Consider the following 25,908-nt stretch of genomic DNA (forward strand, 5'->3'; position numbering starts at 1 on the left):
ATGGATGCTATAAGAACCAAAGACCGTGCATGGTGCTCATATGCCTTTCACAACTAGTGTTGTTACATATATGTAACATTTGACTAAACCATGATTTATATGCGAGTTACACAAAAAATTAACATACAAATAAAAACAATTTCTAATAAAATTTGGTGTACACATATACTACAAGCGCAATTTTTCTTAAACTTAAAAATGCACTTCCTTCCTTTCTTTTTAAACCAAACTCAAAGGAACCATTCAAGATTTCCACACGGTATCATGATATATTAGTGTCATCGTTGTAGATAGTGGATTTGGCAAGCACACATGATTTTTTAACCCTTACTAATAATGAAATAAAAAAGATAGTACTTGTTGTGATAGGAAATATATTGAGCCTTCATAGAGTAAGGTAAGTTACATAATACATTAAGGCTCGAGGAGATTAAATTAGTAGTAAATATAGAAATGAAGATATCGGCGAGTATTTGCATGTTGTCATGTACTATTATATTTTCTTGTCGTTGATATATAGTGTGAGTATAAACCTACCGACCAGTCTCGGGAAATAAGAAGACAATAGAATATTAGTATAGCATTTGTAAACCATGAATTTATCATGAATTTATTCAAAAAAGGTATATTCTTTTTGCCACATGGTAGCCAATATTCATTGTTGCATGTCATTAGTTGCAATGATTTGAAATTGCATTGTGATACTTGTTTTAATGTCAACTTCTAAAAAATATATGTGGAACAAATATTCATAGTATCTGAAAATAAGTAAACTTTTGCCCACACGGGTTCGCCTTTTACCTAGATGTATATAGGTTGATCTTCTATTAAATTTTGTTGCAAGCAATATTTGATAGAAATTAAAATAGAGAAATAATTAGATTACAATTGCAATAAATAGCATACAACAAGGCATATTTGTTACCCTGTGATAGAAAAGATTTATTTTCAATAAAGTCTTTTGATTATAATATAGGGTTTACCAACTATGTTACGTTAAATTTGAATTTCTTGTTGTATTTCTTGGAACTGGTTGGTAGATCTGTGCTCACACTAAATGAAATAAAAACTTAGGGCACAACAACTTGGCATATTCACATCTTCCTTTGTATGTCTACAAAGTCAAGCTTTTGAAACATAGTACATGACAATATTCATCTTTGTGTGATTACCAACTGAGTCTTGGGGAGGCCCAACTTAAGGAAAAACAACTAGGTAATAGATGTATTTCCATCAGAGAAAATGTATTATCTTCTTTCATTAATAATGTGAATCAAAATCTTGTGTGCTTTCCGAAACCACTCTAAAACTCAGTAAAACTAACATATTGTGATATTGTGAGGAAACCCTGAATGTCTCCTTTGTGCTCGCTTAAAAAAGAACAATTTTAACATGGTCCCTCTTACCTCCTCTTTTCACATGGGAGGTAAGAAGGTAAGAGTTACTCAGACTCACTACTTAATGAAATCAACAGCTCAAATCGATTATATAGTCTTAGCTCTCATGTTAAAAGGGGAGGAAAGAGCAACCATGTTAAAACTGCTCAAAAAAGATGAAAGTGCATTCCAAAGTTAAAAAAATGAAAATGTAGATGTGTACTAGTAAATTTAAAACTTTACTATGTAATCATTTTATTTATATTTTACATGAAGCTAAATGAGAGCACATTTCTTATCTGCTACTATTTGTTATTCTAGATCCACCCATTAGTCTTTTTGTGTAACCTACAAATAAAAATATTTTGTCGTCCAATGTTAGTATCGACGTCTAATGTAAGAGAAAAACAAGATTTGCTCAAATTTAAAGGAGGGGTTTTGTTTTTGTTTTTGAGTTTGTTGATTATTAGAAGCTTAGGAGTAAAAGGTTTCCACTCAGTATGGTGGTACAAAATCCTTCTGAGCGGGTTTGCATGTTTCTCCCTACTAGCCACTATCCTAGCCCGTGGGGACTAAGAGGCCTAGCCAACATGGAACCGTCAGACATCCCCTTAAGGTACTCCTTAGACTTGCAGGGTTCACGATGGCTGAAGATATAGTAATCTTCTCTAGTCAACAATCCTCATAGTCCAGATCTGAGAATGCCCTGAGCAACATGTGTGTTTAGGCAGTTTATCGTTCGGCGGAGGGTCCCATGCCCTTTCTATTATACACATTGACTTGTGTGCATGTGATTAAGTACATATATTTAGGGGATACGGTAGAATCGGGTAATCCCACCACTATCGTGAATATATCTCTGGTAATAGCAAATTTCCTAATTTGGCGTGCCCGTCCTTAGCCCTTCGAGTTCCTACTTGGGTGCAGCAACACTTAGGATTCGAAAGCCCTTAGGCATTTTTTGGGTGACTTGGACCAGGTACGACCGCATGGTACCCTTCTTCGACTAGGGAATCATTACTCACCAACAATAGTTTATCAATTATATATGCATTGGCTCCGTACCTTGGTCCTTACTTCAATACTCCTTGGCCCTAGCTTCACTGGTCGAAGCACATGGAGTTATCTATAGCGATGTGTATCAAAGTGGAATTGGTTACTAATGACTATTTTACACAACATGAATGGCGGTTAGGTCTTTGGACCAGCCATTAATCATCCTAGACAATGTTTTGTTTTGTGAGACTATGTCATTTTATTTCAGGATGAGGCGTTTTATTTGTGAAGGTTGTGTGCATCATGTTATGCAGAGAGCGGTGTGGAATCTTTACGATTGCATCACCTTGATATGATTAGTCAACAAAAACTTCACTTATCTAAAGAAAAGCTCAAGATGATGGGAAAATGTGGCAACGCACTTGTACTTTAATGCATTATCCAAAGATTTTATGTATGGTTTAGCTGGCCTTTTACAATGTCAGCGGAGATTAAATTTTACCAACTCATGCATGGTTAATAATCAGATGAATCTGAGGTTCATTGTGGCATATCATGTACTTTACTAAAGAGGATGTGCGTCTTCGTCTGTTTCTTCTGTCGTGGCACGGACATATGGTAAGGGAAGGAGGAGGAGGCGTGCGCCTTGCCGCGCCGCCACGCCCCTAATTGCAATGGATTGGTTATCGGCGTGTACAAATAAATAAATCAGAAGCAGTATTCAATCATGGCAAGTTTTGGTAACACAAATATAGGAAACTAGGGACTCATCCATGGCTCCATTTTAACGAGAGCCCACCAAGCTTCAAGCTCAATGTCAGAGTGGCCACATGAAGGGATGCGAGAATGGATAGTGGAGCGACGTGTTGTGACTGCCGAGCTTGTGCATGCCAAAGTACTACACGGGAGATAGGGAAAGGAAGAGCATGGGGGCTAGGCTATGTCTCTCTGGCATTTTTTCCCGGTACCTCCAACTCCTATGTTTGTACGTGCTACGTACTACCAACAAAGAGTAGCAGCTTCATACCAAAAGCAAAAAAAGGAAAGAAAAAGGCTCTTTGAAGAAATTCATCATCGTCTTCTACAGGAGATGTGCTTCGACACATCTTAGAATTTGTGTTGCACTCGCAGCACAACTGCACAAGCCCATTCCAGGGTACATATCTTCACTAGTGGTTGGGCCCCGCCATTGCGGGCCGTTTGAAGAAAGCTATGCGCATCTCATCATCATGTCAAATTTTAAAAAAAAAAAATCTCGTATAACGTGGACATCACAACCATCTTAAAAGGAAAAAGAAAAAACCTAAAAAAATTCTCTCAAAAAAAGCCCCTATAATTAAAAAACTTTAAAAAATATTTTCTCACCATGACCAACCAGCATGCACCACATGGCGTAGTTGATTGACCTAGCGCCTCTTAATGGGTTTAATTAATAACAGGCCGAGTAATGGAAGGCTACAATTATTTCCAGCTGCCTCTGGGGGCAAAAGGGCTTCGAATTTATTGGCTCAAATCAGTTGGACGATATCCTGCAGTGCAAGAGCTGCATCATGGCAGCATCCGACAGCTCCAGGTCTCGTCTGCATACCATCAAGATGACCATCTACCATGCCGCACCTGCAGGTCTCCCTCACGTTCGCGTCCTATTAATGTACATCACTACGACGACCGGTACCGGAGGATGTGGAACATACACATGCTTAGAGCATCTCCACTCGTTCGGCCCCCCAGCGTATTGGCCGGCGCGGTTTCGGGCGTCGACCCGATGATTTTTAGACCCTGGGGGCGACCAAGGCCCCAGCCACGCCCCCAGGTGCCGCCCCCAAGGCCCCAGACACGCGCCCCATATTCAAACTTGATCGTTCCGGCTCCAAAAAAAGGCCATAATCCGGCGATCGGCGCACTAGTTCGGCGATAAGTGCCACAGTTCGGCGATCAAATGAAAGGATAGCCAATAGTTCGGCGCACAAAAAAGGAAGGACGCGCAAGGAATGCATCAAACGTTGAGGTCGCCCTCCGGCATAGTCGTTGGCGTGCACGGGCTGGGAGGAGTCGGCGCGGCTTCTGTGCTGTTGGGCGTCGCGGAGGCATCATCAGTCGGGCTGGCCGGCGGCGTCAGCGTTGGTGTTGGAGTCGCCGTTATCTGGTTCAGGGTGAGGCCGCGCTCCGCCAGGAACCACGCCTTGAGCTTCTCGTCGCGGCTCTGGAGCATGTCAGCACCGCCCATCAAGAAAGCCAGGTCGTTGTTCCTCTTCTTGGCGTCTTGAGCTTTGAGCTTCGAGGCAACGTTGGTCCGGAGCAAGTCGAGTTTGACGGTGTTGTTCGTCATCAAAGCAGCCCACTTCGCCTCAGTTTTCTCTTCTCGCTGGGCGGCCCTGGTCTTGGCATCGGCGAGGCAATGCTCGATGAACTCCTGCACGCGTAGTCCGGCGGCGAGTACGTGTATGGAGGGTACTGCACACCGGCGAACACAGGCGAGGGCCTGCGCTGGACCGGGCGCCCATGGGGAAAGGTGACGTTGGGGTTGAAACCGCCTGGATGTCACCGTCGGCATAGCCCGGCGATGGCGTGCTCCATGGGTGCGGCCACGACGAGAAGTCGGCCGAAGATCCGAAGCTTTGCTGGCTCCAGGCCGCGTGCGGTCCATGGCCGCCGAGTGGATTCATCATCCCCGCGCGAGCCACCTCGGCTTGTTCGGCAGCAGCCGCGCGCTCCGCCTGCTCCTCCACAGCCGCGGCTGCGTGCGCCGCCCTCTCCCTGGCCTTTTTAGCCCTGTTGCGCCTATCAGCGGTGACGGCCTTCCGGAGCTGCACTTCCGCCTTTCAGTCGGCGTTGGTCATGCCCGCGGGCTTGGACGCAGCGCCCTCTACTTCCTTTGCTTCGGCTGGGCGACGACAGCGGCTGTGGGATCCATCGCGGCGCAGGGGATCACGTACTTCTTCGGCGGCATGGCGGCCGGCTTGGAAGGAAGGAGACGGAGTTTGGCGGGAGGAATGGAGAATGAGAGGGAAATCGAGGGGGGCACAGGAGGAAACGGCGGGAAAAGGGCATCCTCTCGCCGACAGAGCGGCCCCACACCCCTTTTCGTTTCTGCCGGCGCCCCCAGGCGACACCCGGGCGCTTGGGTTCGGGGTGGGATCGCCGACTCTGGATTTGGCCCGAACCGGCGCTAAACGAGGTCCTGGGGCGCGACTGGGCCGATTTTGGGCCACCAGCGTTAAAAATTTGCCTGAGGGCCTGTTGGGGACGCTGCTGGAGATGCTCTTAGATGTCGGAGCTTGGCTAGCGCTGGGGCAAGCACCCCGGCAGCCGCCATTCCCAGAGCATGTCCTTGACCGCCCGCAAGCCCGGCAACTACTCTCTCCTTGAATCTTCTCCCTTGCGGCAATCCTACCTCTTCTTCACGCAACAATGTATCCTCTTGAACTTCGAGATGGATGGGTGAAGAACAAGAACGTGTTGGACTCGTTGCATGAGGTTTGTCTGAAGAATGGCCATGACATCTTGAGAAAGAATGCTTTTTGTTTTACCCAGATGATGATGATTGGAAGGGTAAAGCTTCTTCAAGTCAAGGGATTTTAGGCTACCATGCTTTGGCCTTGAGCCCTTTAGTGCGCGACATTGGTTCCATCTCTTTGATAACAGGAGATCTGCATGAGCTGCTGGTCATGGCCATTCATATGACTCAGGGAACCAAGCTGCTTCTGCTGCCCAACTTGAAGTTCCTACACGACCTGGAAAAACAGACAGGCTAACCGTCTGTCTACAGGTAGGCGGAAGCAAAGTAGGAGTACTAGAAAGCAAAGCTCTGCAGATTAGTGGAACTGCAAACTCAAAACTGATATAATTACAGGAAACCGTAAAAACTCAGCCAGATTAAGCATACATAAGAATCATTTTTCTTGCAACAGTTGGAAATAGAAGATTTCATGTTCCATGCTTTAACCCGACCGACGACTCGCACAACTCATGTTCCAATTTTTGAATAAGCGAACATTTTATGAATAAATAAACTATTTTGTAAATCATGAAGAGTTTTTGAATTTTTAGGATATTTTACATTTACGAACATTTTATTAATTGATAAAATTTTGTTGAATTTCATTAGCCTTTTTTAATACACACTTTTTCAAAAATCATGAACATTTTTCTATTTCCCGAATATTTGTTTTTAAAATTTTGAATTTTTTGAATAAGCAAACATTTTTAATTCGCAAAATTTTGTTCAATTTAATTAACATTTTAATGCACTAACCATTTAAAAAAATCATGAACTTTTTTTTATTTCCTGAACATTTGTTTTCAAAATTTCAAACATTTTTTTAAAAATCAAACAGTTTTTAACAAAATCTCGAATTTTTTTGAATCCACAAACATTTTATTTCAAAATTTACATTTTCTTTAACTTTTGGAACTTTTTTTGAAGTCCCAAATTATTTAAAGTGGAAAACCCGAAAACAAAAAAGAAAAAGAAAAAGTGAAAACAAGATTTAAAATAAAGGTCGCCCGTACATGGGCCGGCCCAAACTGGCATGCTGCGTCTGCTCGCAGCGCGCAGAGTGCAGTATAGGAGATCCCTACTTCATGGGCCGGCCAGGAGGGGGATTCCCCTGTGTAAAACTTTTTTTTATCACTTATAGGTTGGTGGGTAATACTTTGTAACTTTGGGGGCGATTTTCATGACGTACCGCCATAAAGCAATAGCCCCTTTATTATCAGGTATAGATAACTCTTGGTGTAGTGGTCTTCTATGACCAATTCAAGGCACCATACCAAGTTGTTTAGGTTTTTGACTAGTTTTGCATTTTCTAAAGTTTTCTTCGTTGAAAAAGACCGATAATGGCCGTACGTGTTGCAACTTGCATATGATGTCGAAAGTTGTTCATACTAAGCATGGATTGAAGGAAATATGCCCTAGAGGCAATAATAAAGTTATTATTTATTTCCTCATATCATGATAAATATTTATTATTCATGCTAGAATTGTATTAACCAGAAACATGATACATGTGTGAATACATAGACAAACATATAGTCACTAGTATGTCTCTACTTGACTAGCTCATTAACCAAAGATGGTTATGTTTCCTAACCATAGACATGTGTTGTCATTTGATTAATGGGATCATATCATTAGGAGAATGATGTGATTGACATGACCCATTCCGTTAGCCTAGCACTTGATCGTTTAGTATATTGCTATTGCTTTCTTCATGACTTATACATGTTCCTGTAACTATGAGAATTATGCAACTCCCGTCTACCGGAGGAACACTTTGGGTACTACCAAACGTCACAACGTAACTGGGTGATTATAAAGGAGTACTACAGGTGTCTCCGAAGGTACATGTTGAGTTGGCGTATTTCGAGATTAGGTTTTGTCGCTCCGATTGTCGGAGAGGTATCTCTGGGCCCTCTCGGTAATGCACATCATTATAAGCCTTGCAAGCAATGTGACCAAATGAGTTGGTTACGGGATGATGCATTACGGAACGAGTAAAGAGACTTGCCGGTAACAAGATTGAACTAGGTATTGGATATCGACGATCAAATCTCGGGCAAGTAACATACCGATGACAAAAGGAACAACGTATGTTGTTATGCGGTTTGACCGATAAAGATCTTCGTAGAATATGTAGGAACCAATATGGGCATCCAGGTTCCGCTATTCGTTATTGACCGAGAATAGTTCTAGGTCATGTCTACATAGTTCTCGAACCCGTAGGGTCCGCACGCTTAACGTTACGATGACAATTTTATTATGAGTTTATAAGTTTTGATGTACCGAAGTTTGTTCGGAGTCCCGGATGTGATCACGGACATAACGAGGAGTCTCGAAATGGTCGAGACATAAAGATCGATATATTGGAAGCCTATATTTGGACAAGAATCGTTCCGGGTGAAATCGTTATTTTACCGGAGTACCGGGAGGTTACCGAAACCCCCCGGGGAGTTATTGGGCCTACATGGGCCTCGAGGGAGAAGAGGGAAGGAGGCAGGAGGGGGCCGCGCGCCCCTCCCCTTCCTAGTCCGAATAGGACAAGGGAAGGGGGGCGGCGCCCCCCCTTTCCTTCCCCTCTAGGACTCCCCCCTTGGCGCCCTCCTTGGCCGGCCGCCTCCTCCCCCGTGGCTCCTTTATATACGGGGGCGGGGGGCACCCCATAGACACACAAGTTGATCTACGGATCGTTCCTTAGCCGTGTGCGGTGCCCCCCTCCACCATATTCCACCTCGGTCATATCGTCGCGGAGTTTACGGGAAGCCCTGCGCCGGTAGAGCATCATCATCATCACCACGCCATCGTGCTGACGGAACTCATCCCCGAAGCTTTGCTGGATCAGAGCCCGGGGATTGTCATCGAGCTGAATGTGTGCTGAACTCGGAGGTGCCGTACGTTCGGTGCTTGGATCGGTCGGATCGTGAAGACGTACGACTACATCAACCGCGTTGTGCTAACGCTTCCACTTACGGTCTACGAGGGTACATGGACAACACTCTCCCCTCTCATTGATATGCCATCACCATGATCTTGCGTGTACGTAGGAAATTTTTTGAAATTACTACGTTCCCCAACAGTGGTATCAAAGCCAGGTTTTATGCGTTGATGTTATATGCACGAGTAGAACACAAGTGAGTTGTGGGCGATACAAGTCATACTGCTTACCAGCATGTCATACTTTGGTTCGGCGGTATTGTGAGATGAAGCGGCCCGGACCGACATTACGCGTACGCTTACGCGAGACTGGTTTCACCGTTGCGAGCACTCGTGCTTAAAGGTGGCTGGCGGGTGTCTGTCTCTCTCACTTTAGCTGAATCGAGTGTGGCTACGCCCGGTCCTTGCGAAGGTTAAAACAGCACTAACTTGACGAACTATCGTTGTGGTTTTGATGCATAGGTAAGAAAGGTTCTTGCTAAGCCCATAGCAGCCACGTAAAATTTGCAACAACAAAGTAGAGGACGTCTAACTTGTTTTTGCAGGGCATGTTGTGATGTGATATGGTCAAGACGTGATGCTATATTTTATTGTATGAGATGATCATGTTTTGTAACCGAAGTTATCGGCAACTGGCTGGAGCCATATGGTTGTCGCTTTATTGTATGAAATGCAAACGCCCTGTAATTGCTTTACTTTATCTCTAAGCGGTAGAAATAGTCGTAGAAGCAATAGATGGCGTAACGACAACGATGCTACGATGGAGATCAAGGTGTCGCGCCGGTGACGATGGTGATCACGACGGTGCTTCGAAGATGGAGATCACAAGCACAAGATGATGATGGCCATATCATATCACTTATATGATTGCATGTGATGTTTATCCTTTATGCATCTTATCTTGCTTTGATTGACGGTAGCATTTTAAGATGATCTCTCACTAATAATCAAGAAGTGTTCTCCCTGAGTATGCACCGTTGTGAAAGTTCTTCGTGCTGAGACACCACGTGATGATCGGGTGTGATAGGCTCTATGTTTAAATACAACGGGTACAAAACAGTTGCACACGCGGAATACTCAGGTCATACTTGACGAGCCTAGCATATACAGATATGGCCTCGGAACACGGAGACCGAAAGGTCGAACGTGAATCATATAGTAGATATGATCAACATAGTGATGTTCACCATTGAAACTACTCCATCTCACGTGATGATCGGACATGGTTTAGTTGATTTGGATCACGTGATCACTTAGATGGCTAGAGAGATGTCTGTCTAAGTGGGAGTTCTTAAGTAATATGATTAATTGAACTTAAATTTATCATGAACTTAGTACCTGATAGTATCTTGCTTGTCTATGTTTGTTTGTAGATAGATGGCTCGTGCTGTTGTTCCGTTGAATTTTAATGCGTTCCTTGAGAAAGCAAAGTTGAAAGATGATGGTAGCAATTACACGGACTGGGTCCGTAACATGAGGATTATCCTCATTGCTGCACAAAAAAGTTACGTCCTGGAAGCACCGCTGGGTGCCAGGCCTGCTGCTGATGCAACTGACGATGTTAAGAATGTCTGGCAGAGCAAAGCTGATGACTACTTGATAGTTCAGTGTGCCATGCTTTACGGCTTAGAACCGGGTCTTCAACGACGTTTTGAACGTCATGGAGCATATGAGATGTTCCAGGAGTTGAAGTTAATATTTCAAGCAAATGCCCGGATTGAGAGATATGAAGTCTCCAATAAGTTCTATAGCTGCAAGATGGAGGAGAATAGTTCTGTCAGTGAACATATACTCAAAATGTCTGGGTATAATAATCACATGATTCAACTGGGAGTTAATCTTCCTGATGATAGTGTCATTGACAGAATTCTTCAATCACTGCCACCAAGCTACAAGAGCTTCGTGATGAACTATAATATGCAAGGGATGAACAAGACTATTCCCAAGCTCTTCGCGATGCTAAAAGCCGCGGAGGTAGAAATCAAAAAGGAGCATCAAGTGTTGATGGTTAACAAGACCACCAGTTTCAAGAAAAAGGGCAAAGGGAAGAAGAAGGGGAACTTCAAAAGAACAGCAAGCAAGTTGCTGCTCAAGAGAAGAAACCCAAGTCTGGACCTAAACCTGAAACTGAGTGCTTCTACTGCAAGCAGACTGGACACTAGAAGCGGAACTGCCCCAAGTATTTGGCGGATAAGAAGGATGGCAAAGTGAACAAAGGTATATGTGATATACATGTTATTGATGTGTACCTTACTAATGCTCGCAGTAGCACCTGGGTATTTGATACTAGTTCTGTTGCTAATATTTGCAACTCGAAACAGGGACTATGAATTAAGCGAAAATTGGCTAAGGACGAGGTGATGATGCGCGTGGGAAATGGTTCCAAAGTCGATGTGATCGCGGTCGGCACGCTACCTCTACATCTACCATCGGGATTAGTTTTAGACCTAAATAATTGTTATTTGGTGCCAGCGTTGAGCATGAACATTATATCTGGATCTTGTTTGATGCGAGACGGTTATTCATTTAAATCAGAGAATAATGGTTGTTCTATTTATATGAGTAATATCTTTTATGGTCATGCACCCTTGAAAAGTGGTCTATTTTTATTGAATCTCGATCGTAGTGATACACATATTCATAGTGTTGAAACCAAAAGATGTAGAGTTGATAACGATAGTGCACATTATTTGTGGCACTGCCGTTTAGGTCATATCGGTGTAAAGCGCATGAAGAAACTCCATACTGATGGGCTTTTGGAATCACTTGATTATGAATCACTTGGTACTTGCGAACCGTGCCTCATGGGCAAGATGACTAAAACGCCGTTCTCTGGAACTATGGAGCGAGCAACTGATTTGTTGGAAATCATACATACTGATGTTTGTGGTCCAATGAATGTTGATGCTCGCGGCGGGTATCGTTATTTTCTCACCTTCACAGATGACTTGAGCAGATATGGGTATATCTACTTGATGAAACACAAGTCTGAAACATTTGAAAAGTTCAAAGAATTTTAGAGTGAAGTGGAAAATCATCGTAACAAGAAAATAAAATTTCTACGATCTGATCGTGGAGGAGAATATTTGAGTTACGAGTTTGGTCTACACTTGAAACAATGCGGAATAGTTTCGCAACTCACGCCACCCGGAACACCACAACGAAATGGTGTGTCCGAACGTCGTAATCGTACTTTACTAGATATGGTGCGATCTATGATGTCTCTTACTGATTTACCGCTATCGTTTTGGGGTTATGCTTTAGAGACGGCCGCATTCACGTTAAATAGGGCACCATCAAAATCTGTTGAGACGACGCCTTATGAACTGTGGTTTGGCAAGAAACCAAAGTTTTCGTTTCTTAAAGTTTGGGGCTGCGATGCTTATGTGAAGAAACTTCAACCAGATAAGCTCGAACCCAAATCAGAGAAATATGTCTTCATAGGATACCCAAAAGAGACTATTGGGTACACCTTCTATCACAGATCTGAGGGCAAGATTTTCGTTGCTAAAATCGGATCCTTTCTAGAGAAGGAGTTTCTCTCGAAAGAAGTGAGTGGGAGGAAAGTAGAACTTGATGAGATAACTGTATCTACTCCCCTATTGGAAAGTAGTTCATCACAAGAACCGGTTCATGTGACAACTACACCAATTAGTGAGGAAGCTAATGATATTGATCATGAAACTTCAGATCAAGTTTCTACTGAACCTCGTAGGTCTACTAGAATAAGATCTGCACCAGAGTGGTACGGTAATCCAATTCTGGAAGTCATGTTGCTTGACCATGATGAACCTACGAACTATGAGGAAGCGATGATGAGCCCAGATTCCGCAAAATGGCTAGAGGCCATGAAATCTGAGATGGGATCCATGTATGAAAACAAAGTGTGGACTTTGGTTGACTTGCCCGATGATCGGCAAGCAATTGAGAATAAATGGATCTTTAAGAAGAAGACTGACGCTGATGGTAATGTAACTGTCTATAAAGCTCGACTTGTTGCGAAAGGTTTTCGACAAGTTCAAGGAGTTGACTACGATGAGACTTTCTCACCCGTAGCGATGCTTAAGTCTGTCCGAATCATGTTAGCTATTGCTGCATTTCATGATTATGAAATTTGGCAAATGGATGTAAAAACTGCATTCTTGAATGGATTTCTGGAAGAAGAGTTGTATATGATGCAGCCAGAAGGTTTTGTTGATCCAAAAGGTGCTAACAAAGTGTGCAAGCTCCAGTGTTCCATTTATGGACTGGTGCAAGCATCTCGGAGTTGGAATAAACGCTTTGATAGTGTGATCAAAGCATATGGTTTTATACAGACTTTTGGAGAAGCCTGTATTTACAAGAAAGTGAGTGGGAGCGCTGTAGCATTTCTGATATTATATGTAGATGACATATTATTAATTGGAAATGATATAGAATTTCTGGATAGCATAAAGGGATACTTCAATAAAACTTTTTCAATGAAAGACCTCGGTGAAGCTGCTTACATATTGGGCATCAAGATCTATAGAGATAGATCAAGACGCTTGATAGGACTTTCACAAAGCACATACCTTGATAAAATTTTGAAAAAGTTCAAAATGGATCAGGCAAAGAAAGGGTTCTTGCCCGTACTACACGGTGTGAAGTTGAGTCAAACTCAATGCCCGACCACAGCAGAAGATAGAGAGAAAATGAAAGATGTTCCCTATGCTTCAGCCATAGGCTCTATCATGTATGCAATGTTGTGTACCAGACCTGACGTATGCTTAGCAATAAGCTTGGCAGGAAGGTACCAAAGTAATCCAGGAGTGGATCACTGGACAGCGGTCAAGAACATCCTGAAATACCTGAAAAGGACTAAGGATATGTTTCTCGTATATGGATGTGACAAAGAGCTAGTCGTAAATGGTTACGTCGATGCAAGCTTTGACACTGATCCGGACGATTCTAAATCGCAAACCGGATACGTGTTTTTATTAAACGGTGGAGCTGTAAGTTGGTGCAGTTCTAAACAAAGCGTCGTGGCGGGATCTACATGTGAAGCGGAGTACATAGCTGCTTCGGAAGCAGCAAATGAAGGAGTCTGGATGAAGGAGTTCATTTCCGATCTAGGTGTCATACCTAGTGAATCGGGACCAATGAAAATCTTCTCTGACAATACTGGTGCAATTGCCTTGGCAAAGGAATCCAGATTTCACAAGAGGACCAAGCACATCAAGAGACGCTTCAATTCCATTGGGGACCAAGTCCAAGTGGGAGACATAGAGATTTGCAAGATACATACAGATCTGAATGTTGCAGACCCGTTGACTAAGCCACTCTCACGAGCAAAACATGATCAGCACCAAGACTCCATGGGTGTTAGAATCATTACTATGTAATCTAGATTATTGACTCTAGTGCAAGTGGGAGACTGAAGGAAATATGCCCTAGAGGCAATAATAAAGTTATTATTTATTTCCTCATATCATGATAAATGTTTATTATTCATGCTAGAATTGTATTAACCGGAAACATGATACATGTGTGAATACATAGACAAACATATAGTCACTAGTATGCCTCTACTTGACTAGCTCATTAATCAAAGATGGTTATGTTTCCTAACCATAGACATGTGTTGTCATTTGATTAATGGGATCATATCATTAGGAGAATGATGTGATTGACATGACCCATTCCGTTAGCCTAGCACTTGATCATTTAGTATATTGCTATTGCTTTCTTCATGACTTATACATGTTCCTGTAACTATGAGAATTATGCAACTCCCGTTTACCGGAGGAACACTTTGGGTACTACCAAATGTCACAACGTAACTGGGTGATTATAAAGGAGTACTACAGGTGTCTCCGAAGGTACATGTTGAGTTGGTGTATTTCGAGATTAGGTTTTGTCACTCCGATTGTCGGAGAGGTATCTCTGGTCCCTCTCGGTAATGCACATCATTATAAGCCTTGCAAGCAATGTGACCAAATGAGTTGGTTACGGGATGATGCATTACGGAACGAGTAAAGAGACTTGCCGGTAACGAGATTGAACTAGGTATTGGATACCGACGATCAAATCTCGGGCAAGTAACATACCGATGACAAAGGGAACAACGTATGTTGTTATGCGGTTTGACCGATAAAGATCTTCGTAGAATATGTAGGAACCAATATGGGCATCCAGGTTCCGCTATTCGTTATTGACCGAGAATAGTTCTAGGTCATGTCTACATAGTTCTCGAACCCGTAGGGTCCGCACGCTTAACGTTACGATGACAATTTTATTATGAGTTTATAAGTTTTGATGTACCAAAGTTTGTTCGGAGTCCCGGATATGATCACGGACATAACGAGGAGTCTCGAAATGGTCGAGACATAAAGATCGATATATTGGAAGCCTATATTTGGACATCGGAATCGTTCCGGGTGAAATCGGCATTTTATCAGAGTACCGGGAGGTTACCGAAACCCCCCGGGGGGTTATTGGGCCTACATGGGCCTCGAGGGAGAAGAGGGAAGGAGGCAGGAGGGGTCCGCGCACCCCTCCCCTTCCTAGTCCGAATAGGACAAGGGAAGGGGGGCGGCGCCCCCCCTTTCCTTCCCCTCTTCCTCCTCTTTCCCCCCTTCTCCTATTCCAACTAGGAAAGAAGGGAGTCCTACTCCCGGTGGGAGTAGGACTCCCCCCTTGGCGCCCTCCTTGGCCGGCCGCCTCCTCCCCCGTGGCTCCTTTATATACGGGGGCGGGGGGCACCCCATAGACACACAAGTTGATCTACGGATCGTTCCTTAGCCGTGTGCGGTGCCCTCCTCCACCATATTCCACCTCGGTCATATCATCGCAGAGTTTAGGCGAAGCCCTGCGCCGGTAGAGCATCATCATCGTCACCACGTCGTCGTGCTGATGGAACTCATCCCCGAAGCTTTGCTGGATCGGAGCCCGGGGATCGTCATCGAGCTGAACGTGTGCTGAACTCAGAGGTGCCGTACGTTCGCTGCTTGGATCGGTCGGATCGTGAAGACGTACGACTACATCAACCGCGTTGTGCTAACGCTTCCGCTTACGGTCTACGAGGGTACGTGGACAAAACTCTCCCCTCTCGTTGCTATGCCATCACCATGATCTTGCGTGTACGTAGGAATTTTTTTGAAATTACTACGTTCCCCAACATGGATGCCTATCATAGGCATGCCCACCTACTTGCAAAAGTTAAGGTCATTTCAAGTATATCTAAAAATAGACCATGTTCAAGAAAGAGTGTTCGGGTAATCCAGAAAGGTCTATTTGAAAGAACGTTGTTTTTCGACATTCGTCAAATGGCCATAATTTTTTCCCACCAGTTTCCATAACCAATTGAAGGCATCATACCGATTTTTTTGGACTTTTGACAAGTGTTGCATTTTCTGGAATTTTCTCGGTGAAAAGGGGTCAATAAATGGTCAGACATGTCGCAATTTGCATATGGTGTTTGAAGTCGTTCAAACCTGGCATGGATATCTACCACGAGCGTTCCCACCTACTTGCAAAAGTTGGGATCATTTCAAAAAAGTTGAACACTAGACCATGTTCAACGGCGGGTGTCCAAGTACACCATAAGGCTCTCTTTGAGAACATGTTTTTCGATATCCTTGAAATGGACTCAATTTTTTTCATGGCCTTGTATGAAACCAAAATAACTTGGCATAGTTACTTGAAATGACCCCAAAATTCTTCTACCAGCTTCTTTGAGCAATTGAAGGCGTCATAACCATTTTTTGGATTTTTGACAAGTGTTGCATTTTCTAGAGTTTTCTCAGTGAAAAAGCGTTGATAAATGGTCAAACGTGTCGCAGTTTGCATACAATGTTAGAAATCGTTCAACTTGGCATGGATGCCTACCATGGGCATTCCCACCTACTTGCAAAAGTTGGGATCATTTAAAGAATGTGCAAAACTATACCATGTTCAATAGTGGTTGTCCAGGTAGGCCAGAAGGCTCTGTTTGAGAGCACGTTATTTCTCGATATCCTTAAAATTGACCCAATTTTTTCTGTTGTCTTGTATCACGAATTCAAGGCATTACGCCAAGTTGTTTGTGTTTTTGACATTTTTGTATTATCTGGAGTTTTTCTGATGAAAAAGGCTGATAACTTGGTTGGACGTGTCGCAACGTAAAAACAATGTCAAAATTCATTCAAACTTGGTATGGATGATGACCATGGGCATGCCCACCCGGTTGAAAAAGTGGGGGTCACTTTAAGGATGTCGAAAAATAGATCATGTTCAACAGAGGGTGTTCGGGTAGAGGACAGAAGAGTCCATATGAGAGCATGTTGTTTTTCAAAATCCTTGAAATGGCTCGAGCGGTCACGGATTTGAAATTTGAAAAAAGTTCATCGATTAAAAAAATGTAGCTGTTTCCAGAAATTGTTCATGAATTCAAAAAAATTCCCTTTTTCAAAATTTGTACACAAATTCAAAAAGAATCGGGGAGTTTCAAATAATGTTCGCATTGAAAATTTTGTTCCGAATTTGTAAAATGTTCATGTTTCAAAATATTTCTACAAAATATAAAAATAATTCAGGGAAAATAAAAAAAAATACTAGTCTCAAAACTTTGTTCATGCTTTCAGAATTTTTTGAAATTCCAAATTTGTTAGTCTTTTCCAAATAAACGTTTGTGTTCAAATTTTGTTTGCTCTTTTTAAAATTGTTCATGTCTTAACACTCTTTGTAATTTTGAAAGGCACGAATATTTTTTGAAATTTCTGTACAATTTTTTAAAATGTGAATATTTGTATATTTTCAACAAAAATTTAAAAAACAAACATTTTTTTGAAATTTTGAACAATATTTTAAAGCGCGAGCATAAAAGGAAAAAATAAAATGCAAAACGGAAAAATGAAAAAGAAATAAATGAAGAAAAGAAACAGTGCGAAAAAGACCGATTTGCTACAGTAAAGCTCACTCTATGTGTTCAGTTTATTTGGTTAGTACAAGAGAAATTTCAAAACTACGTCGTGAAATTTTAATTTTTTTTGTTTCAATATGCAAAGCTTTTGCCAGTACAGGTATAAAAGCATATATTTATGCATGCATCACGTTGCGTGATGGCTGGCGGCTCGTCACACAAGTTAATACAAACGATATGTTATTCCCGCAAAAAAAAAAATACAAACATATGTTGGGCTGTATTTTTCATAGGTAGGGAATAGGAAAAGTGAGGGGAAAGCGCCTCCAATGCATTGCACTGGCTCCTCACGGCCGAGTCCACAACCTTTACATTCAAAACTCACACACGGCTACGGGTTTGACTTTTGGGTTCATTGAGCCAGCGCCCAGTGCATACAAGACCACCTTGCTTCTTTCCTAGAGAAGAATTTATTTTTTGCTTCAGTTAATTTGGTGTACCAATTTGGTGTACAAAATTTGGTGTACCATTGGTTTTCTCGGTATATACCAAATAAACTAAACTTCAAATGGCATGGAAATTTCATACCATATGATAAACCGTAGACAATATGAACTGCAATTTTTTCCTCTTTGGTATTTCACGTCAACATTGAAAAAAATCATGGATTTTCAAACTAGTTCAAGAATTTTGAAAAACAAAATCGTAAAAATTGAAAGAAGTTAATGGATTTCAAAAAGAAGTTCACAGATTCAAAAAAATCATGGATTTGAAAAAGTTCATGAATTTTAATAAAATAATAATTTAAAAAGAAAGAGAAAATGAAAAAAAAAAGTAAAACCGGCCAAACAAAACCAAAAAAAAAAAGAGAGAAGTAAACCCGCGACCTCGTTGGCCAAACGAAACTCGAAAGAGAAGAAGAAAAATAAATCCACAGCCTCCTTGTTCAGTGGGACGGGAACAGAAGAAAGAAGAAAAGTAGAAGAAGGATGTAAGTATTTGCATCAGGCGAGTTGTCTGGTTGGCTTGTGTTGTACACTTAACGAGTAGGTTTTGGGTTCGAATCACATTCCACACACTTTTTTGCAAGTTTACAGAAAAAAGACAGGTAAAGCGGGACGGCCCATTGCAGAGGGTGGTTTGCGTACACATACATACGGGCGACGTACTTTAATAAAGATCATCCTACCCTTTATTACGAAGGGGTATGAAAAAATCTCCGTTGATGTGTTTAGGGTGTTGTATCGAAGCAGATATTTTGGCATGGCGTGATGTGGTGGCATTCAAGACTTTACTTTATGCCCTTGATCTTCATTTTCGGTGGTTCAGTAATTAAATAGTGGTTTGACAGGAGCATATGAGAATCCAGTCGCCCACGTCCCAAGGCGAAGGACATGCGGACGATTATCCATAAGCGATGGTCTAAAGTTGCGCGGATCTTTAGTATTGTGAAAAGGCTTAATATTTACCTTCTGCTCTAGCAGCTTTTAAGATGAGATTTATCTATCTATTTTCAAATGTTTAATCGTGGTGATGGATTTAAAATATATTGTGTGTTCATTATAAAATGATGGTGAACATTTGTTGGATATGAAATGTAAATTTGCTTATTATAAGGATAACATTAATAATGGGATAATAAACATGCTTATTAGGTCACTGCATTACACACGATTTCATAAAAGGGTATGTGCGCAATGACCAACAATACACACAATTGCTAAAAAATAAGCGCGTGAAATGGAGTAACAGCAACACAGAATTCTATCATAGACAATGTGTGCGATGAGAGACACCATCACACACGATTTCTCGTGCGAAAGCATGTGTGATACGCTGACGGCCCACAGTTTCAACCCAACAAATCGTGTGCGATCTCAAAACAGGCTTTCGCCCCGCTTTATGTATAAAACAATCAGAAGAAGTATACAAATGAATGATCCTAAGATAAACGGCACACACAATACGCACGCGACTACACTACTCGCAAAGACCACTGAGAGAACAAAACACACCATGCTACGACCTAACACACCTAACCTCCACCACAACACCCCCAAGAGGGAAAACAACGACGAGGATCGTCGTTGCCGACTCCATACGGGACAAAGGTCTTCACGCGGAGCTCTGACACGAAGAGAAGAACCACGACTTCAGGAAGAACGCGACACCCTCGGTGTCGCCGTCGTTGGCGCCAAGGCACAGAGATTTCATTCGGCAACTCATCCGTGTCACTGCGAGGTCGCCAGGCGAAGCACGACGATGTCAGAACTCCAGATCCAGATCAAGACACCCTCCCTCCAAGAGAGAAGGCACATCCGAGCTACCCGCCGCACCACCTCCCATTGCCCACACAAGCCGGGAGGAGAGCCACCACCACCGCAATGAATCCCGCCGGAGAGCAATCATGCGGACCACCATCTGGACCCACCGCTCCGGCATCCATGTCGCCAGATAACGTATGTCGCTCACGTGACAGCATACTCAACCAGGGCAGGAGAAGCGACAACACTCCATCTACTCCTAGCCCGACATAAGACCCTGAGTCTGGGTCGGCGCCGCCACCATAGGAGGCACCAACACCTGCAGCTCCAGCCAATCCCGGTGGACTTGGGAGGGGGGGGCACAACTCCGGGACTGCCGACGGCTGCCAACGAGCTAGCCCAGGGCCCTTGGCCAGGTCGGCTCACACGATGTCATGCCCATGGTCACCGACGCAGATCCGTGCACCAACACAACGCTATCACGACCACCACCATCGAGCACCTCCCGGGCTGAGCCCGACTACTCCTACCTGAAGAACATGCTCCGATACGCCTCCGGCCCTGACCTGGCCTGCCCGAGCATGAACCCTAGATCTGAGCCTACCGCCGGCACACATCCAAGAGAAGGACCTCGCCACCGCCCCCCCCCCCGCGCTGCCTGCATCCCCACAGCTGCCATGCCGCCGCAACACCGTAGACCCGCACACCCTGCCACGCACTAGGCCCCCAAAGCCTAAGCAGGGTAGAGGGCACCAGCACTAACAACCATGCTTGCAAGGGGGACCATGGCAGCCAGCCAAGGCCACTTGAACCCACGTCACCTGCCGGTCAGGACAACTATCGTGGCCAGGCGCGCACCACCAGTGACATCGTTCCTGGCCCACGTTGCGAGCATCATTGGCCGATACAGAGCAGATCTCCGCCACCATCCCTGCCACAGCGCGCCCCGCCACCACCCATGCCGCCCCGAAGCCCGGCAGGAGCACTGGCAGCCATCAGGAGCCCACGCGCCGCCTCGGCGCGTCAACCCCAGTCGTCGAGGTAACATGAAGGCCCCGCCGCCGCCGGCTCTGGTCATCCTTTGCCCGTCCAAGCCCCGGGGCGGTGACGGGGGAGGCGGGAGGAATTGGGGAAGGGCGTGGCGGCTCCGAACTTAGGGTTCCCCAGGTTGCCGTGCGGAAGCGACATGGGAGGGGGACGAGACGCCCTAGAGATGAACTATAGAATTGCAAGTGTAGAGCTAGATGGCAGTTCCTTTCCTCCCCTCGTCTTATAGGGAACGATCTTGATTTTGTTATCTTTTAAATTCTTCATAGTGATCAACAATTGTAAACCCCAAGTGACTCAGCAAATAGAGCTATGCTCCTTGGCAACGGCGCCAGAAAAAGGTCTTGAAAACCCACAAGTATAGGGGATTGCAACAATTTTCGAGGGTAGAGTATTCGACCCAAATTTATTGATTCGACACAAGGGGAGCCAAAGAATATTCACGGGTATTAGTAGTTGAGTTGTCAATTCAACCATACCTGAAAGACTTAATATCTATAGCAAAGTATTTAGTAGTAAAGTAGTATAGAAATAACTGCAACTGTGGCAATAGTAACAATAGCAATTTTGTAGTGATTGTAATGTTGGGGAACACAATAATTTCAAAAAAATTCCCACGATCACGCAAGATCTATCTAGGTTATGCATAGCAATGAGAGGGGAGAGTGTGTCCACATACCATCGTAGACCGAAAGCGGAAGCGTTAAGTAACGCGGTTGATGTAGTCGAACGTCTTCGCTATCCAACCGATCAAGTACCGAACGCACGAGACCTCCGCGTTCTGCACACGTTCAGCTCGGAACGTCCCTCGAACTCTAGATCCAGCTGAGGCCGAGGGAGAGTTCCATCAGCAGGACGGTGTAGTGACGGTGATGATGAAGTTATCGGTGCAGGGCTTAGCCTAAGCACTTCGATGATATGACCGAGGTGGAAAACTGTGGAGGGGGGCACCGCACACGAATAAAGATCAACTTGTGTGTCTTTGGGGTTCCCCCTCCCCCGTATATAAAGAAGGGAGGAGGAGGAGGCCGGCTAGGGGAGGAGGCCCGCCATGGGGGGCAATCCTACCCCAAGTAGGATCCCCCCCTCCTTTCCTATTCCAACAAGGAGAAGGGGGGAGGAGGGGGGTGAAAAGGAAAGGGGGGCCGACCCGCCTAGTCCAATTCGGTTTGGGATAGGGGGCGCTCGCCACACCTTGGACTGCCTCCTCTCTTCCACCACTTGGCCCATGAGGCCCAATAACCCCCCGGGGTTTCCGGTAACCCCCCCGGAAAATACCCGATACGCCTCGAAACTGTTCCAGTGCCCATATATAGTCTTCCAATATATCAATCTTTATCTCTCGACCACTTCGAGACTCCTCGTCATGTCCGTGATCTCATCCGGGACTCCGAACAACATTCGGTACATCAAATCACATAAACTCAATATACCAATCGTCATCGAATGTTAAGCGTGCGGACCCTACGGCTTCGAGAACTATGTAGACATGACGAGACACCTCTCCGGTCAATAACTAATAGCGGAACCTGGATGCTGATATTGGTTCCTACATATTCTACGAAGATCTTTATCGGTCAAACCGCATAACAACATATGTTGTTCCCTTTGTCACCGGTATGTTACTTGCCCTAGATTCGATCGTAAGTATCATCAAACCTAGTTCAATCTTGTTACCGGCAAGTCTCTTTTACTTGTTCCATAATACTTCATCCCGCAACTAACTCATTAGTCACAATGCTTGCAAGGCTTATAGTGGCGAGCATTACCGAGAGGGCCGAGAGATACCTCTTCGAAACATGGAGTGAAAAATCCTAATCTCGATCTATGCCAACCCAACAAACACCTTCGGAGACACCTGTAGAGCATCTTTATAATCACCCATTTACATTGTGACGTTTGATAGCACACAAAGTGTTCCTCCGGTATTCGGGAGTTGCATAATCTCATAGTCTGAGGAACATGTATAAGTCATGAAGAAAGCAGTAGCAATGAAACTGTAACGATCATAATGCTAAGCTAACAGATGGGTCTTGTCCATCACATCATTCTCCTAATGATGTAATCTCGTTCATCAAATGACAACACATGTATATGTTTAGGAGACACAACCATCTTTGATAAATGAGCTGGTCAAGTAGAGGCATACTAGGGACACTATGTTTTGTCTATGTATTCACACATGTAATAAGTTTCCAGTTAATACAATTATAGCATGAATAATAAACATTTATCATGATATAAGGAAATATAAATAACAACTTCGTTATTGCCTTTAGGGCATATTTCCTTCAATCTCCCACTTGCACTAGAGTCAATAATCTAGTTCACATCGCCATGTGATTTAACATCAATAGTTCACATCTGTATGTGATTAACACCGATAGTTCACATCGCCATGTGACCAACAACCAAAGGGTTTACTAGAGTCAATAATCTAGTTCACATTGCTATGTGATTAACACCCAAAGAGTACTAAGGTGTGATCATGTTTTTCTTATGAGAGAAGTTTAGTCAACGAGTCTGTCACATTCAGAGCCGTATGTATTTTGCAAATATTCTATGTCTACAATGCTCTGCATAGAGCTACTCTAGCTAATTGCTCCCACTTTGAATATGTATCCAGACTGAGACTTAGAGTCATCTGGATCAGTATAAAAGCTTGCATCGACGTAACTCTTTACGACGAACTCTTTATCACCCCATCACCGAGAAACATTTCCTTAGTCCTCACAAAGGATAATTTTGACCGCTGTCCAGTGATCTACTTCTAGATTACTATTGTACCCCCTTGCTAAACTCATGGCAAGGTACACAATAGGTCTGGTACACAACATATCATACTTTATAGAATCTATGACTAAAGCATAGGGAATGACTTTTATTCTCTTTCCATCTTCTGCCGTGGTCGGGCTTTGAGTCTTACTCAATTTTACACCTTGTAATACAGACAAGAACTCCTTCTTTGACTGATCCATTTTGAACTCTTTCAAAAACTTTTCAAGGTATATACTCATTGAAAAATCTTATCAATCGTCTTGATCTATCTTTATAGATCTTGATGCCCAATATGTAAGCAACTTCACCGATGTCTTTCTTTGAAAAACTCTTATTCAAGTATCCCTTTATGCTATCCAGAAATTCTATATCATTTCCAATCAACAATATGTCATCCACATATAATATTAGAAATGCTACAGAGATCCCACTCACTTTCTTGTAAATACAGGCTTCTCCAAAAGTCTGTATAAAACCATATACTTTGATCACACTATCAAAGCGTTTATTCCAACTCCGAGAGGCTTGCACCAGTCCATAAATGTCGAATATCGGGTTCCGGCAAAACCCTTAAGGTTCGAACTCTGGGGTGCGCACAAAGATCTTCTCCCTACCGATCCACGCCCCAAAGCCTCGTCGCGAATCTAAGCTACATGATGAACAACACGAGGGACACAAGGTTTATACTAGTTCGGGCCACTGTTGTGGTGTAATACCCTACTCTAGTTTGTGGTGTGGTGGATTGCCTCTGGGGCTGATGATGAACAGTACAGAGGAAGAACAGCCTCGCGAGGGGTGTTCTTGAGCTGGTGCGGTGTTCTACTTGGGATGGATTCGGTCTGCTCTAGATGAGATGAGATCTCTCCCTCTACAGTGGTGGCTATCTCTATTTATAGGGGTCCTGGTCCTCTTCCCAAATATTGAGCGGGAAGGGAGCCAACAACGACCATTTTGAAGGGGAACATCTAGTACAAGTTATCCTGACTAAAGTTGGTCTTCGACTGCCAAAGGCACTGGTGATGACGCCGTCTTGGGCTCCACGGTGACCTCCATCTTGCCGCTCTTCTGGTCTTGGTCTCGTTGCACTGATATGGTAACCTTTGTTTGATGCCTCGGTACTACGCGCCTGCGCTTGCCCCCTTTGCACCAAAGAAGAAACGAGGACACTACACAGGCTGGCGCCCGCCTGGTCTCGATCGTCATGGCTTGCGTCATGAGCACCTCGCGAGGTACCCCTGCCTTCATCTCTCCGCCTCCTCGCGAGCCTGCCTGGTGAGGCCACCCCTGAGGAAGCCTTGTGTCATCCGCCCCGCGAGGCTTGGCCCCTCGCGAGGGTCTTGAGCTTGGGTTGATGTAGACGGGCCGTACTAGGCCACTGCTTGAGCCACGCCGCAGGCAGGCAAGTCTAGGGACCCCCGTTCCCAGAACGCCGACAATAAATGGATCGCTGGAGCTTGCACACTTTGTTAGCACCCTTTGGATCGACAAAACCTTTTGGTTGCATCATATACAACTCTTCTTCAAGAAATCCATTTAGGAATGCTGTTTTGACATCCATCTGCCAAATTTCATAATCATAAAATGCGGCAATTGCTAACATGATTCGGACAAACTTAAGCATCGCTACGGGTGAGAAAGTCTCATCATAGTCAGCTCCTTGAACTTGTTGAGAACCTTTGGCAACAAGGTGAGCTTTGTAGCCAGTAACACTACTATCAGCATCCGTCTTCCTCTTGAAGATTCATTTATTCTTAATGGCTTTCCGATCATCGGGCAAGTCCACCAAAGTCCACACTTTGTCCTCATACATGGATCCCATCTCAGATTACATGGTCTCAAGCCATTTAGCGGAATCTGGGCTCATCATTGCTTCCTCATAGTTCATAGGTTCATCATGGTCTAGTAACATGACTTCCAGAATAGGATTACCGTACCACTCCGGTGCGGATCGTACTCTGGTTGACCTACGAGGTTCGGTAGTAACTTGATCTGAAGTTTCATGATCATCATCATTAGCTTCCTCACTAATTGGTATAGAAATCACTGGAACTGATTTCTGTGATCAACTACTTTCCAATTTGGGAGAAGGTACAATTACCTCATCAAGTTCTACTTTCCTCCCACTCACTTCTTTCGAGAGAAAACCCCTTCTCT

This window comes from Triticum dicoccoides, chromosome 6B (assembly GCF_002162155.2).
Source record: "Triticum dicoccoides isolate Atlit2015 ecotype Zavitan chromosome 6B, WEW_v2.0, whole genome shotgun sequence".
Lineage (NCBI taxonomy): Eukaryota > Viridiplantae > Streptophyta > Magnoliopsida > Poales > Poaceae > Triticum > Triticum dicoccoides.